Source organism: Panicum hallii, chromosome 7 (genome assembly GCF_002211085.1).
Source record: "Panicum hallii strain FIL2 chromosome 7, PHallii_v3.1, whole genome shotgun sequence".
Taxonomy (NCBI): Eukaryota; Viridiplantae; Streptophyta; class Magnoliopsida; order Poales; family Poaceae; genus Panicum; species Panicum hallii.
Window position 1 is genome coordinate 19,277,104 of NC_038048.1, and position 18,193 is coordinate 19,295,296.

Consider the following 18,193-nt stretch of genomic DNA (forward strand, 5'->3'; position numbering starts at 1 on the left):
TGAAATTGGGCTATTCTGTGAGCATCAGTGGGTGGCGGCGGTGCTACTGAAGCACTGGATCGCAGGTGGGAGGCGGCAGAGGCGTCTGACGACGGCGAGCCGAGGCAGCGGCGTAGCTCCGACGAGAAGTAGTCGAGCGGAGGAAGGAGAAGCAATCTGGCGTGGGGAATGGGTAAAAGAAGTCGAGAGGAACTCCTGGGCAAGTTTTTAGGCTAGGGGAAGCACTGCGCGCGCGAAGCAGCTGCTGGCAAGCTCGGCGGCGCGTGTGGCGGCTCGGGCGGCGGCGGCGCGACGTGGAGGGGCAGGGAGAGGGCCAGTGCGGGGTGGTGAGCAGCGTGCGCGGTGCTGGATGGGCTCGTGGAGCGGAGAAGAGCGGCGCGGGGCAGCTGGAGCTCGGGAAAATGGCCGGCGAAGGCGGCGGGGTCGGGCGCAGAGAGAAACAGAGAGAGGAGGGACTCCACTGTAAAGCCAAAACAACTATGCCCAATGGAAAAAGTGTAGAGCTTAGCAAGATCTACAACTTTGCTTTAAGGTTCAGTTTCAAAAGAGTTAAGGATTTGAATCTAATTTAAAACTTGGCAAAAGTTTAAACTTCGGAGATAACCTATTTAAATTCTACACTCCACTTGAATCCTTAAGATAGTTTCACTTCTCACAAAGGTTTAAAAGTAAGTACCTGCTTCTTGCAAAATAACCCTTTACATATTTTGATTTTACCTACCATTCTCACTCATTTTGCATCAAAGGACCTAAATTTTCCAGAATTACAAAAATACCCTTTTGCCTTTACATTAAAGTTTTTAACACACATACACAAGATCAAACATACACACTTTATACTAGAATCTAGTGTGTTTTAATCCTAAGTACCTGAATGTCACAGCTTTCCCCCCTAAAAAGAATCTCGTCCCGAGATTCCAGAACAGGATGGAATCGGACGATCAAATTTGGGAGTTGGCTTGAAGAAAGTCTGGAAAGTTTTGCTGAAGATATGATTCGGTTTCCCAAGTTGCTTCTTCTTCAGTGTGATGGTCCCACTGAATTTTGAACATCCTGATGGTTTTTCTTCTAGTACTTCTCTCTTTGGTGTCTAGTACTTTGATCGGATGCTCGATATAAGATAGATCCGATTCCATTTCGATGGCTTGGTAATCGATGATCTTGGTAGGAATTTTGACGCACTTCCTAAGTTGAGATACATGTAATATATCATAAATGGCCGCTAGTTGAGGAGGAAGTTGAAGACGATAAGCTACGGGTCCACAAATTTCGATGATTTCAAAGGGTCCAATATATCGAGGGGCAAGTTTCCCTTTTATGCCAAACTGTTGAATACCTTGAGTAGGAGATACTCGAAGATATACACCTGGAACTGTAATGGTCTCCTTCGTATGTCAGCGTAGCTTTTCTGTCGAGATTGAGCTGCTTTTAGATTATTTTGAATAGTCTTCACCTTTTCTTTTGCTTCAGTGACAAGGTCGGGTCCAAAGATTTTACGCTCGCTGGTTTTTGACCAACTCAAAAGAGTTCGGCACCGATGACCGTATAATGCTTCGAATGGAGCCATCTTGAGACTTGTCTGATAACTGTTGTTGTAGGAAAATTCTTCCAGTGACAAGCATTTGTCCCAATTTTTGTCGTACTGAAGTACGTAGGCTCTAAGCATATCTTCTAGAATCTGATTTATCCTTTCTGTTTGCCTGTCTGTCTAAGGATGATATGCGGATCTTCGGATTAACTTAGTTCCAAGAGCATGTTGAAGTTGCTCCCAGAATCGAGTGATGAATTATGCTCCACGATCAGAAATGATCGTCTTAGGCACTCCATGGAGACAAACGATTTGATCTAGATAGATCTCGGCATACTTTTTGGCGTTGTGAGTAGTATGCACGGGAAGAAAATGGGCGGTCTTGGTTAATCGATCAACGATTACCCAAATAGAGTCATGCCTTTGGGAGGTGTTGGGTAATCCAACGATAAAATCCATGCTGATATCCTCCCACTTCCAGGAGGGAATGGGTAGAGGTTGAAGAATACCATCAGTCTTTAGATGACTAGCCTTAACTCTTTGGCAAATATCACACTCCGAGACATACTTTGCAATTTCTCACTTCATACGAGTCCACCAAAAGTTTTGTTTCAAATCTTGATACATCTTGGTACTACCGAGGTGCATAGAGAATTTGGACAGATGGGCCTCGTCCAATATCTGCTTACGAAGCTTATGGTTCTTAGGTACAACGACACGCTCGTTGAACCATAGAACCCCTTCGTGATCTACTCGAAAGCACTTGTACTTTTCTTCCCCTTGTGCTAACTTCTGCTTAATGATTCTGACCCCTTTGTCATGCTGTTGTGCTAGGACGATGTTATCCCTAAGCGTAGTTTCAACTGAGAGATGGTTCAAGCTACCTTGAGGAATGATTTCTAGATTGAGCTTCCTCATCTCCCAACAAAGAGTCTCATTGAAAGCCTCTACCGACAAGCAAGAGCAATGTGCCTTGCGGCTAAGTGCATCTGCAACGACGTTAGCCTTGCCTGGATGATAGTGTACTTCTAGATCATAATCCTCGATAAGCTCTAGCCAGCATCTTTGCCTCATATTTAGATCTGCTTGCATAAAGATGTACTTGAGGCTTTTATGATCAGTATAGATATGGCACTTAGTACCCATCAGATGATGTCTCCATATCTTAAGTGCATGGATAACGGCTGCGAGTTCAAGATCATGTGTAGGATAGTTCTGTTCATGAGTCCAGAGTGCTCGTGATGCATAAGCAATCACTCGGTTGTCTTGCATAAGCACACAACCAAGTCCGATTCCCGAAGCATCACAATAGATGTCAAAAGGTTTAGAAACATCTGGTTGAGCTAGAACTGGAGCAGTAGTGAGATGTGCTCTGAGGGTGTGGAATGCATCTTCACATTTCTGATCCCAGGAGAATTTAACTCCTCTCTCTAGTAGTTCAGTCATAGGTTTGGCTATTCTGGAGAAGTTAGGAATGAAGCAACGATAATAGCCAGCTAGACCAAGAAAACTGCGGATCTGATGGACTGAAGTAGGAGACTTCCAGTCTAGCACTTCTTGAACTTTACTTGGATCAAGGATATACCATCACTGGAGATAGTATGACCTAGAAATTTAACAGTATTCAGCCAAAACTCACATTTGGAGAATTTGGCTTACAAGTGGTGGTCTCTCAATCTCTGAAGAACAACATGGAGATGTTTTGCATGGTCTTCCAGATTTTTGGAATAAATCAAAATGTCATCAATGAAGACCGCTAGGAATTTTTCAAGTTCTTGTATGAAGACAGAGTTCATGAGATACATGAAGTATGTTGGTGCATTGGTAAGACCAAATGACATGACCAGATATTCATAGAGTCCATATCTGGTGGAAAAGGCTATTTTTGGAATGTCTCTCGGCCTAATCTTGATTTGATGATATCCGGAGCGGAGGTCAATCTTAGAGAATACCCGGGCTCCGGCTAACTGATCAAATAGAATGTCAATGCGGGGCAGAGGATACCTATTTTTGATGGTTACCGCATTGAGAGGACGATAATCTACGCATAGCCTTAAGCTATTATCCTTTTTCTTCACGAATAGGGCTGGACAACCCCATGGTGAAGCACTCGGACGAATGAAACCTTTATCAAGAAGGTCCTGGAGTTGGATTTTTAGCTCTGCCAGCTCATTGGGTGGCATACGATAGGGCCTTTGAGAGATGGGGCTATGCCGGGTTGTAGTTCTATGACAAACTCAATATTCCTATCCGGGGGCATTCCAGGCAAATCATCTGGAAAAACATCTGGGTATTCGCAAACAATAGGGATATCCTTTAACTTGATCCCTTCTACAGCATAGGCACAAGAGTCGTTGCACTCTCGTTGTGGAAGATAGAGAATAGTATTTTCATGATCGGGTGAATCTATCTCCACGACTCGGGAAAAGATATCCAATGATTCTCGGTGCCTAGTCATCCAATTCATGCCTAGGAGGACATCCATTCCTTCTAGGTCCAATAACAGTAAATCTGTTTTTATCAGATTGCTACCCAACTGAATTGGCACCTTTCTATAAATTTGATTTGATGCAATTTTACTGCCAGGAGTCGCTATCATATAGGCTCCCTTAGTAGGATAGAAATTCAGGCCTACTTTTGTTCCACATTTTGAACTGATAAAACTATGGGTTGCACCAGAATCAAAAAGTATAATCACGGGTTGATGGTTTATAGAGAAAGTACCTGTCATTATTGGCGCACCCTCGGGAAGTTCGGAGAGAGTTGTGAAGTTCACCCTCCCCTGGCGGACTTGTACCACCTGCTTCTTGCCCTTGCCCTTGTTGTTCGGGTTGGATGTTTGCCCTTGGAAAGATTTCCTAGGTTGAGGACAATCCCAGATGAAATGGGACGAGCTGCCGCAGTTGAAACAACGATTGTTGTTGTTTCCTTGATTGGACAATGGAAAGCTCGGCCTCAGGCCTTGCTGCTGTTGCTGCTGGGGTTGTGGTGTTGGCGGCCGATTGAATCGAGCCTGCTGGGGAGGCCTGGCTGCCCATCTGCTTGGTAGATTGTTTTAGGGCGGGGCTCGGGTAGCGGTGTTGTGGACCAACCGATACCTTGGCGGTTGCGCATTTGAGGGTCCCGTGGGTGTCTTCCATTTCTTTTCTGCCCGGTGGGCTGAGATACAATCCTCTTGAGTAATGGCCATATTGACCAATTCGTTGAAGTTGTCGGCCCTTACTAGGTTCAACCGTTACTTAAGCTTTGTGTTTAGGCCTTGACGGAAGCGATCCCATTTACGGGCATCAGTGTCTGCATGATAACCCGCGTACTGGCATAGGTGATTGAAGGCCTGTGCATACTGCATAACCGTGCGAGTTCCCTGAGTCAAAGTCAAAAATTCATTGAGCTTTCGCTCAATGAGTCCCTCTGGAATGTGGTGTGCTCTAAAAGCGGTCCGGAATTCGTCCCATGTGACAACATGACCAGCTAGTTGCATAGCGTAGTAATTGTCCCACCATATGCGGGCGGTGCCGCGAAGATGTTGAGCTGCGAAGAGTACCTTGTTCGCGTCTGAACATGGTGCAGAGAACAATGCGAACTTGGACTCTATAGTGCGGAGCCATACGTCAGCATCGAGGGGCTCGTCTGCTTTATGGAACAATAGGGGCTGAGTGTTGAGAAAGTCTTGGTAACCAGCCGATGGATGTTCATCACGGCCTCGGGATGGGTGATGAAATTGGTTCATCTGGGCCTGTACTAGCTGGTTAAGGAGTTCCGTTTGTCATGCCATGACTTCTGCTAGATTTGGCGGTGCTGGTGGCGGTTGTTAGGAACCGCTAGCTTGGTCTGGCCGGAAACCTTCCGGGGTTCCACGTGTAGCTCCAACCATCTGAAACAAAGGAGATGTCCATAATTAACAACATGTTCTTGCTCCCATTTTCAGAAGATATACCGCCGCTGAACAGATATGTAATTCACATATTCTGTTTAACCAACATATTCCAGGTGCAAGGATATTGAAACAAAACAACGGAACACAAGGCTTAGATTACAAGGCAGACACTGGTTGTCCTTAACATATTACATCAGGGTGGTCCGATTGCTATGGTCAAGTCATACGTACACATGCCACATATATTACAGCAAGTGGCCCTAGGTCCAGGTAGACTACTCAGTACCTATGTCATAACATTCTACACTAGTTACATCTGAAAGATCGACGATTTGGATAGCCTAGAAATCGTCGAGGTCGCCTACGGAGGACTGGCTGCCGGAAGAGGAGTGATCTGGCTGAGGGTTAGGCTCTGGGTTTCCGTGCTCGGAGTCGAGATCAGAAACTCCTTCGATTTCCTCCGGTTCTTCTTCTTCGCCTTCAGGTGCTTCAGGTATAGCAGGAGGTGCTGGCTGCTGCTAAAGTTCGTCGATGTGAGCGTGGGCGTCATCAACCTCAAGGATGAGATCATGGACTTGCTCCTGGAGGAACTCGATAATCGTGTTACGTTGAGTGATTATTGCATCACTCTCATTGATCTGATCCTCCCGGTAGACAATGATCTCATCTCGCTCTGTGATAATTTCCTCCTTCTCTTTGACCAATGCTTGAAGCTCTTCTATCTGAGTGACCCGTCGATCAGCATTTCTGTAGTGACCTTGAGCTATACCAGTCAACAGACTCATACCGCGGTGCAGCAAGATCTGATAGTGGTGATGGGCATTCATAAACCTGATGGTACCACGGAGCATCTCTTCGGCTAAATCTCCCAGCATGTGACCATAATGAGCTATCTGAAAATTCCACTCGGGATCACTGGAATCTATTGCAGGGAATAGGCCGATAGGATGCCCGGCAACTTTAGCGGGTTGCTGGTCGCAAAAAGTGTGAATGGCCTCAAGAGCTGCAGTCTCAATGGTGTCGACGAGACGATAGCCAACCACATCGACCTCGATGGGCTACCACTGAGAACGAAAAGGGTGCTGAGGAATGGTCATCTTAACTCTGCACCAAGGAACACCTTCCTCCCTATATTCCACTCCATCATTCTGTGGGGGCTCGGTGTAGAAGAATAACCTAAGTGACTCCCACAAAAAATGGGGAAAACCCTCCCAGTGCAAGGCATTGGTATAGAGATGCCCTGCGTGATCCCAAAAGATGTTTGAAGGAGCCGCCATCTGAAGCAAGAATTCAACTAAGGCTGCCACAAGAATCCTATTGAAACCACACTAGAGATAGACAACACTCTATACGTCTTTAAGAGAACAACACATTTAATGCACTTACTTTGCTGGATGATGGATTATGCATGCACGTACTATTCGACCTCACAACCAAAACAATTGCCAAATATCTTTGGACTTACGTGGTTAATTTCGGTGGCACAATATTTACGTCTCTCTCTAATAACTAGTCGATAAGTCCTATCCATCTTAACCTCTTAATCGTGGTTAGTGTACCTGCAGAAGACCATATTTATATAATATGAACCTGGCAGCACGACATTAAAGCATCCCCAAACAGTACTGTTCACTATAGAAACAGTATTCATACAATTTCCACCGTACGGACGATGTTAGCATACGTTACATCTGCAACGTATTCACGGGGGTACCGTATAAAATGGGGGTATGAACAGCGATCACCATACCCTGTGCCAAGCCATATACTCCCAATATGATCAACTAATCGTTGATATATTGGCAGCATCTCAAGTAAGCCACTGCTTGAGAAACAGCGTTCGATTCGCATCACTGACGGGAAGGCCAATCTCCCTCAGTTGGCTGAGGATCCTTACCTTCTTACCTTCTTGTCTCAATGTTGAGGAGCAAGACAATACGAATAGATATCTAGGGTTGGTTGTGCTCAAAAGTAAGTTTTGATAGAAAGTAGTGCTGCAAGTTAGAGCTGAACTATACACATATACATACTAGTAGCCACCTGATTACTCCCATATAAATCCCTAGGGCTTTACGATCTAAGCACCAACCTTAACTAATCCAACGCACTTTGCAAATTCTCTTGTTAAGCCAAATTTTATCCTAAAAACATTTTTAAGAACTGCTGTAGTTTTAGTGCCGATTGTAAGAGTAAACCCACAACTCTGATACCAGCTGTGGCAGAACCAATCCGCTTGAATTATTCCGGCTCAAGTGCGCTAGTCATCACTATACAGGCGATACTGACTCAACGCACTTCAAACGGAACAACCCATTGGTCTATCAGGTCACTGCCCAATTCAACCATGGTTACACAGGATCGAAGTAGGTTTGCCTCGCACGAAGGCGAGTTTACAATCACACCACAGCTCGCTAACTTTTAATTTACAGAAATATTAAACCTTATTACAATCTGTTTTGAACTTAAAGTAAACTTATACAAATATTGTTTTAAACCACAAGCTATGCAAGCTTGTTTAGAGTCACAGTGGAAGGAATTAACACGCGACTAACACGTCGCGAAAGTTGACACCACGCTCAGCCCGAAACATGGCGTCATTCCGGAGGGTCACTGCCAGCCGGGGACGGATCCCACTCCACGGACCAACCAAACGGAATAGAGGATGGCCAGGCTGGACTATCCTATTGGTTCACACAGGCCATACCTGAAAGACAGACTAGCAAGACTGAGTATGCTAATACTCAGCAAGACTTACCCATTTCATGGTATACTTTGCCATGTAACTAGACTTATGAAGGCTTGTAATGATTCTGGGTTTAATTTCAGCTGAAAAGCAACAAAGAGTATGATCTAATTTTCATGTTTTAGCTTTCAGCTTCTAGTTGCATTAACCATTCTAGGTAAGCACCTATTCTAGACAAGCAAGGTAGAGATTAGCATCCATCAAGATTATTCTAACAATAGTTACTGTTCTTACTCTATGTGGCAGAAGGAACAAGCAGTCTCAATCTCCACGAGAAACGGACGATTCTGAATCGAGTTTCATAACCTTGCAAGGGTAAACCTAACTCACACGCTTGGAATATCCAACGATCATTCCAAAGCAACCGTTTGCCTTTCATTCTGACTCGTGGATCAGGGCCACCACAAGCGACTATAGGACCATACACACATCCAATGTGCAGGACGCACGTCTGTAGCATGACTACATGACCGTACTCCTGTCCGCTGTGCGGAACGTACTCCCGCACGTCGGTGCGTGTGTGAAAAACCAAATTACAAGTGGTGGGGGGGTATGTCCACTTCTCGGGCCGATTGGTTACTAGGCTTACCGCTTTCCATATTTCGCGGCATGTGGCTAGTACTTTCAAATGCTTAACCACAGCTACCACACATTGCGACCTTATCAACTTTTATCAACACAGACGGGGTAACCTTTCGAGTCATGATACTGCACATGACCCCGTCCATTATCCTTATAGTGATTGCAGAAGAGTAAACATTCAACTCGTATATCGCGCGAATGACAGGAAATCACTCGACTTCTGCCGGTCCTATTAGCAGAGCATCTATTCGATAAGGACTCAGGAACAATTCATAGGTTCCTAGGATTCATGCATCTAGGGTTCCATTTCAACTCCTAGACTTAATGCATAATATAGATATATAAGTATAAAACTGTATAAGTGTATACAGGGTTATGCATCGGGGCTTGCCTTCTTGAGCGGGGCTGGGGTCAGGGATGTCAAGGACTTCCGAACGTTGGTTCAGGGCTTTAGTTAAATCTTTGATGATGTTCACCTGGTCTTCAGAAAACCCTTGCTCGTGTTCCGGGACTAGCTCGTAGTCTCCGTCATCAAGTGTCGCTGACTCTACATGATATGCAATAATTTGAATTAGGTGGTTCTTGAGTTAAAAATTTTACTTCATGATAAAGTTGCAATCCAACCAATTGATAAAGACAACTTCATAAAACAAGAACTTTGAATTCAAACTTACTATTTGTATCTTAGTCCAATTGTCATAATTAATTAAATTAATTGAATTAGGTTAACAAGTTTGATTTTTATTTTGAAATCCACAAAGGCTATGGCCTTGAATTTTTGTGGGTAAGCTTACTTCTAACAGATGAGCTTACCATGAATTTTTCATAAATTTCTGAAATCAGAGATTAAAGCATTTGAATTAAGTTCAATTTTCAAGTTTAAATTCAAACCTTAGGCAAAATAGTGCCATAAATTCTTGAAAGATTTACTATGAACTACTTAATTATAGAACATCACATGGTAAAAAGAACTAAGCATGAAAACCTTAGTAACATGCTTGAATAAATTTACACTATTTCAAGCTTGATTTGCATAAGTTTAAATTAGTTCAAGCTAGGATTCAGCACTTCAAGTGAAATTTGCAGACAAGCTCACTCATACCCTAAACAGGCTACTCACCAAAGTTCACAAGCAATAGAGCTAGTATGCAAAAGTTATACTCAAGATACCCTTTTTGCTGAACTTTAAAATAACTCTAACAACATTTTTTTCATACTGAACTCCAATAACAAAAGTTCTAGAGCTAGATTTCTGGAGTACAACAAAACTAGTTTGGCAATTTTTGGATTTTTCTACAAATTCCTATGGATTTTCAAATTTGGCTATTTTTGAAATGGGAGGGTACTAATTTTCCACAGAAAGGCCCCTAGAAAGATTTGAATCCTTGCAATTGGGTCCTTGGCCGGGTTAAACAAAGAAGCCAATCGACGGTGACCAAATTCCGACGAGGGGGCTCACCGGTGGTGAGGGGAAAGTGGGGGAAAAGGTTCAGGAGCTCACGGCGGTCATGGGGGTGGCTGTTGTTGAGGAAGAGAGGGACTGAGGCGGCATGTCGACGGCGAACAGGGGCGGGCGGCGGGGCTCCGAGGGGTGGCGATGGCGTTTCGGTGGCTAGAGGGCAGGAGAGCGGCGGAGAACTAGCTAGAAAGCTTCCTCGGGATGATGTGGTGCTGATGGTGTGCTTGGCAGGGGCTGAGAGGCAACGGAACATCGGGACGATGGTGAGACCGAGCGGCGGCGGAGCTCGAGCTCACCGACGCGGTGGTCCGGGCTGCTCTAGAGCGGGAAATTGAAATTGGGCGAGTCTATGAGCATCAGTGGGTGGCGGCGGTGCTACTAAAGCACTGGATAATGGGTGGGAGGCGGCAGAGGTGGCTGACGATGGTGAGCCGAGGCAGCGGCGTAGCTCCGACGAGAAGTAGTCGAGCGGAGGAAGGAAGGAGAAGCAATGTGGCGTGGGGATTGGGTAAAAGAAGTCAAGAGGAACTCCTGGGCAAGTTTTTAGGCTAGGGGAAGCACTGCGCGTGCAAAGCAGCTGCTGGCAAGCTCGGCAGCGCACGTGGCGGCTCGAGCGGCGGCGGCGCGACGTGGAGGGGCAGGCAGAGGGCCAGCGCAGGGTGGTGAGCGGCGGGCGCGGTGTTGGAGGGCACGTGGTGCGGAGAAGAGCGGCGCGGGGCAGCTGGAGCTCGGGAAAATGGCCGGCGAAGGCGGCGGGGTCGGGCGCAGAGAGAAACAGAGAGAGGAGGGGCTGGAGGTAGACGATGGGGACCTTGTTGCAATTTTTCAAAAGTGCAGGGACTCCACTGTAAAGCCAAAACAACTTTCAAACCATAGCTTAAATGAAAATGTGCCCAAAAGAAAAAGTGGAGAGCTTAGCAAGATCTACAACTTTGGTTTAAGGTTCAGTTTCAACAGAGTTAAGGATTTGAATCTAATTTAAAACTTGGCAAAAGTTTAAACTTCGGAGATAACCTTGCTTCTCACAAAGGTTTAAAAGTAAGTACCTGCTTCTTGCAAAATAACCCTTTACATATTTTGATTTTACCTACCATTCTCACTCATTTTGCATCAAAGGACCTAAACTTTCCAGAATTACAAAAATACCCTTTTGCCTTTACATTAAAGTTTTTAACACACATACACAAGATCAAACATACACACTTTATACTAGAATCTAGTGTGTTTTAATCCTAAGTACCTGAATGTCACAAGATCATAGACGGGCGTGAACCTGGTAGTTCTTCGAAGTCCTCCTGAGCCTCCGGGTGGTCCCGTCGATCAACTCCTCGTAGTGGGGTCCTATTCGTAAATACGAGTAAGGGCAAGGATCAAAATGAAATAGTACATAAAAGTCTCCAAATAAGATCCAAATCACCACAAAACCTAATCCAACAGGTAGTTCATGATTTTAGAGGAATTATGGAACTGGTTTCATAATTTTTGGAGGTCCGGTTGATTTATTATGAATTTTTAAAGGAAAAACCTATTTCTGAAATTAATAAAGGAATTTCGGAAAGGAAAATCACTCAGCAATGACACGTGGTAACACCAGAGAGTGCCACGTGGCATGCTGATGTCAGCATGATGTCACTGGTGGGGTCAGTGCCTGCTGACGTCAGCGTGGACCGGTCAACGCTGACCGGTCAATGGTCAACGGTCAAGGGGTCAGTGGGTCCCACTGGTTAGCCTCACCCCGAGGCTGACTGGTGGGGCCCTCAGTCAGGCTAGGTAAAAGAAAAAGAAAAGGGAAAGGCTCAGCTCGGTTCTGGGCACAAAGGGGGTTGAGCCGGCTTGAGGCCCATCCAGTTTCAGCTTGGCTTCACGGGTCAGCTCGGCCTGCGGCTCAGCAGGCCGACTCGATCCTTGGGCTAGCTGGGCATGTAGGCCGGCTCGGTGTAGCAGGCCGGCCCACGGCTCACCCCTATCTGTCTCTCTCACTGACGACACGGGCCCAGGGGGCAGCGCCCCGCATTTCCCCCGATAGGCGGGACCCGCTTGTCGGTCTCCCACTGGATCTAGTGTGGCTGCCAGATCTGGTGTGGCTCGGGCTCAGGGTGCCCGTGCACGTGTGTGAGTGCCAGTGTGTGTGGTGTGCGTCCCGTGGGTGCTCGAGGAAATGCCCAAGGGGCTTGGCTGTGATGTGAACGCGATGTCGCAGCCGTGTTGCGTGGTCGCCGCGAACGGTGAGGCCATGGCGGGGTCGTTGCGTGTCACAGTGGTGCCGGGGCGCAGCAGTGGTGCAGCCTGGCTCAGCGCGGCGGTGCGGGTGTGCACGCATGCGCGTGGGTCCTGGCTTCCCAGGGCCGCGGCGTGGTCGAGCCGTGCGCAGGGCACCGGCATCCCGGGCCCGCGACACAACACGGCGGCGGAGGGCGATGGTGACTGCGGGGTGCGCTGCGGCGCGATGGGTCCCTGCACAAAAAGCGGCACGGTGGCCGGATGGGGAGAGGGGGTCCTAAGGTTGGGCCAAAGAAGGTTCGTTGGCAGCCCATGGCTCACGCCGGCAGCAAGGGACAGAGGGAGACGGTGGCGATGCTCACCGGTGAAGCTCGCTGGCGAAGTCCTTGGCACGGTGATAGGCTGATGCAGGAGGGTCGGGGCCGTGCAGGGTGCGCGGCTATGCCGGTGTAGTGGTTCAGGCGCAGGCGCGGTGAAGCTCCGGTGCGGCGACGGCCTTCTCCTCCTTGTGCGGCTCGGCGTCGTCCTCCTCTTCTCCTTCTCCTCCTCCTCTGCTGGTGCGGCATTGGCGGAAGGGGAGAACAGGGGGCTGCTAGGGTTAGGGGAGCGGCTGGGGGTCTTATACTCGGCATTAGGGTTTGGGGAGCGGCAGCGGCTGGGGGTTCTCGACGTTCGGGCTAGGATGCGTGGCGGCATCGCGGCGGTGCAGCGCGGCTCGGTGGCTGACACGGGAGGAGCGGTGGTTTCGCTCCCGTGTCACGGAGCGGGGACAAGCGGGGCGCGGCGCAGGCCGGTGACACGAGCGAGCGGGGGCCGCGGTGGAAGGGAAAAGAGAAAAGGGGGGCGCGGCGGTTGGGCGCCTCTGTCGCGGAGCGGAGTGAGCGGCGTCGTGGTGGAGCTGCGGGAGGAAGAAGGGAAAGCTGACAAGCGGGCCCCGCTTGTCAGCTGCCCTGGGTGGAAGGTGAAGGGGCGCGACGACTGGTTGGGCTGGGCCGTGGTGGCCTGTGGGCCGCGTGGGTTGTGCACGTTTCGCGAGAAAGGAGAAGAAGAGCTGGGCTGGCTTGGGCTGTTGGCCCACGAGGTGTTTATGTGGTTGGTATTTGAATTTGAATTTGAATGGCCCATTCAAATTCAAGTTCCACTCAATTGATTCAAACAAATCGGATACCATTCAAATAAAATCGAACCAACAATTTCCAACACGATAAATTGCAATTAAATCCAAATAACTCTAGTTAGTTACACTAACATCTTGTTGGTCCTTAATTAAAAATGTTAAGTCACTAAGATTTCGAGATAGAGAGAACTTATGCTTATAATTGGAACTAGCTAAAGAACATACACGAACAGTTTTCAAAAACTCACAATTTTGTATATTTATAACATTCTGAAAAAATCCAGGATGTTACACCTGGTCTTGCAAATGGCTGTAGGATCGAGATACCTCATCTTGTTTTGTAAGTTAATGGCATCATTTGTTTGCATCCCGTAGAATTGAATGTATGTCAATTAATTAGATATGCATATATATAGTAATTAAGGCCATAGCATACAAGATATTAGTATTGATGAGGCACTTACATGCACTGGAGTCTAACCATTTCGATGTCTAGTTCACTGAGGTGGAAAATGTTGTGGATGTCTTCAAACTCGAATATGACATCCATGATGTCATTACCTTGAAGTCCGAATACTTGCAGATGGTACGGACCAAGACGAACTCTATTTATGTTGCTTAGTTCAAGTGCTCTATTCCTTTGGCTTAGGACTCGAGCTTCCTCAGAGATCTTTTGCCGAACAAATTCCACCCATTGCGCCCGTGTGATTTCCCCGTAATCTGCAAATGGCTCTTGGCCCTTCTGGACCTACTTGGTATTCAGATCAGTCTTCCATCCGCGGAAAGTTTCACCCAACATCTTCTTAGCATAATGCTTTATTTTTTCCTAAGTTTCTCTTGGAAAAATAAATGTTTGCCTGAACAGTCCCCACATCGCTTCTTTCTTCCCCTCAGGAACCGTTAGCCAATCAGGTATCGTTGGATCCAAAACCGTCTTTGTTCTAATTATAGCACTGATTGCATTCCAAAACTTCGCACACACCTTAGGAGGCTGTATGGGCTCTCCTGCTGCGTTAACTGCAATGACCGTCCATTGGCCCTTGGGGCATTGGTCTCTTCCTCTTTGACCCCGTTTCCTTTTGCTTTGGCTGCCAGAGATTGTAGTTTAAGGTTCCGGACTGAAGCTATCGTTGCCTTCAAGTTCTTCCTCTATGGGGCTTGGGGTAGGCGTCGGCATTTACTCCTTCCTGTCGGAGCTGCCTACACAGATTATAGGATTCAGCTAGTCATTGCGCGTAGTCTATTAAAATATATAGTAAAAGTGAGGTGGCAATTAATCGCGTGTAGTCATTATCTGAACTAGATTTAGAATGTAATCCGGATCAAACTCCGACCTTGAACGGTATTCTCTTGGAGCAATAGGGTATGGATCTATCGGATCGTGCCACACGCCGTCTACCCAACCCTCATGTCAAATCCCAGGGCCTTCATTTGCCAGGTCGTCAGCATCATCATCCCCAGATTGCACACCGTCGTCGGCATCATCGTTCCTGAAATGCACACCATCGTCGGCCAGGTCGCCCCATGACATCTAGGATGCAATTCGCTCAACTTCGTCGATTTGCGGTGCTGCATCCTCCCTTTGCAGGGATGATGATGACAGTTGATCCACTTACGAGTTCTACATATTTGAAAAGAAAATGTGAATAGAAACATATTTGAATATAAAATTTTATTATTTTATGATTTTATGTCTTCACCTGAATATGAAAGTTAATAGATAGATCTCGTATTTTCATATAAAAAGGACTCTGCGATATCCACATTATCACACTCTCTATCTATTTGTCTCTCAGGAAAGAGAGAGAGAGAAAGAATGTGGACAAAGCAGAGTCATTTCTATAATCAAATCGAGGACTCACGTTTACTAACTTTTTATTTGACACTCTTCAATTTATTTTCAATACATCATTAGAGTATAAAATTAAATAAATGAAAATAAGAACTAACTATATTGCAATGGAAATATTCACATATTTTGCTAATTCACATTCTCAGTCAAATTTGACATTCACATTCAAAGTTTTTGCTAATTTAAATTATCAATAATTCAATATATTTCACATCCACATATATTCACATTTTTCCACTTATAAAAAATAACATCTTTGAAATGGAAAAATAGAACTTACTATTTCTAATAATATCGAATACACTTATCAATTCCTAACTACTTCACGAAGTAATTTACTAACTCACATTCACTAACTCACAATCACTAAATCACTTACCAAAAAAATAACACTTTCGCTAATTCACATTCTCAATAATTCAAAATTTCATTCACTACTCCTCATATATATGAATAATATTCATTGACTGAAAAAATAAAAAAAAGAACCTTGCGGGAGCTCGGGCACCGTGGAGGGGAGGAGGAGGGAGGAGGGGATGGCCGCCGTCGAGGGGAGCAGGGGCCTGCACGCATGGTCGGGAGGAGCTCGGGCACCGGTGAGGTGGCGGTGCGCACAGCAGGGAGGAGGGTGGCGGCAGGCGCCGCAAATCTGCGTTGTGGCGCAGCGGCGGCGCGGGGAGATGGCGACGTGGGGAGCTCAGCCCGCGGGAGCTCAGGCGCCGGCTGGGCCGCAGCGGAGGATGGCGGCACGGTGAGGTGGCGTCGGCGGGAGCTCGGGCACTTGATGGAGGGGGTCGCGCGGTGAGGAGGAGGGCCCAGCCACGGCGAGACCTGCGCGGCAGCGCGTGGGCCGGCCGCAGGGAGGGCTGAGGGGAGGCGTGCGGTGGCGGGAAGGCCTAGCCGCAGGGAGGAGGAGCTCTAGCAGGCCGGAGGAATGGCGGCAGCGGCAGGGAGAGGCGCGGCAGTGAGGAGAGGAGGCCGGTCCAAATTTTGGCAGCCTGCCAGCATCCGCGCACAAATGCCAAAATTTGGCTAAGTCCCGACCTCCTCCTTTGGATATATAGGAGCAATTTTAGGGTTGGATTGTAGCTTCACCCACCCCCACAAATCGATTTCTAGGGGCGGGCACCCCTACAAATTAATTTTCAGATACGGGTGTGGGCGTCACCCGCCTCTGAAAATCGACTTGTAGGGACGAGTGATGCCACCACCCACCCCTATAAATTTAATCTGCAAATTTTATTAATTCCAAAAAAATAGCAAAACACATAAAGAAAAGTGAAATTTGTACCCTAAACCTATTGTGACCTATAGAACTATAGCAAAATATGAAAATAATATTTCAGTGTATATAATTGTTAAGAGTGTGGAAACCACAATGTATAGCTCACCCACACTACTATCTCATACAACTCAAGACATACTTTGTGGTTTTCACACTCTTAAGCAATATATATCCTGAAATGTGCTTGGCATAATTTTTCCTTGTTCTATAGATCACAATAATCCTAGTGTTATGTCGGTGTTTTACCGACCCCTGAGATCAGGAACTCGAAGGTGCAAGGAACATAAGGTTTAGACAGGTTCGGGCCGCTGGGAGCGTAATATCCTACGTCGTGTGTGGTTTGTATTTCCTTAAGTGGCGATCGGATGATATCCCATTTGGAGGGGGTTCCTGTCTGCCCTTATATAGTCTGGGGGAAAGGTTTACATGGAAATTTTAGTTGGGTACAAGCGCAGGAGTCCTACCGAGTACTTTTTGGGTAGTTTCCTATCATGTCCGACTAGTTTCACTACTGTATGAGTAGTCCTAAAATACACTATGAGTAGTTAGAATAGATGTAGCGCGTGGGTCATATCCCATCCCTTATCCTAGGAAAAGTACGCCACATGCACAGTCCCGTGTGCTCAGGTCTGGCAGGTTAAAGTTTCACCTTTTTTGGATATCTTTTGCTATATTTCATGATTTAATCTAATTTTTGGAATAAATTTGAAAATCATTTGTAGGAGCGGGTGGGGCGCCCGACCCTAGAAATGTTTTTTTAGTCCTAGGGAAATATTTTCTTTATTCTAAAATTCATTTAAATCATAAAATATACAAAAACACATCAAAAAAATGTGAAATTTGCACCCTAAGGCCATTGTGACTTATTGTTGTCGGTCAAAACCCGCCGGCGAGTAGCGACAGGCAACACGAGGAGCCGGGATGCTCCCGGGACTGCTGGTCATGCCCTGGCTTGGAGTCGCTAGGCGTGCCACCTGACCCTGTACCTGATCAGGAAGGTGTTATGTGTTAGTTTCCTGCATGCACAAACACATGTAAACGTTAGTCCGAGCCGTAATCGGCTCATCGGATGCTTTCCGGTATCGGCTGTAAAGAGCCGATTGTGTTCAATACCGGATCGGATCTATAAATAAGGTCAATATATCCGATAACAGTACAGACTTCACTCTATAAACATTAAGCTAATCCAATCTACGACGGTTAAAGCTCTCACTGTGGCAGAACCAATCTGAATTATACCGGCTCAAGTAAGTAAGTCCTCTCTCTCAAGGGCTCCATTCGTATTTCAAACAGCGTAACCCCTTGGCCTGTCGGGTAACGTCCCGATAAACCACCGAAAGCAGGATCAAACAAGGTACCTCGCACGAAGGCGAGTCTAGAGATATAATCGCCATCATATTTTACATCACAGACATTTATATTACAAGAGTTTCCAAAAGTAGCATAAGTTCCAAACTGATAGAAATTATTACAAACCAGTTTTAAAGTTTCAAGTTCATGGCAGCGGAATTTAAAATACGACAACTATAC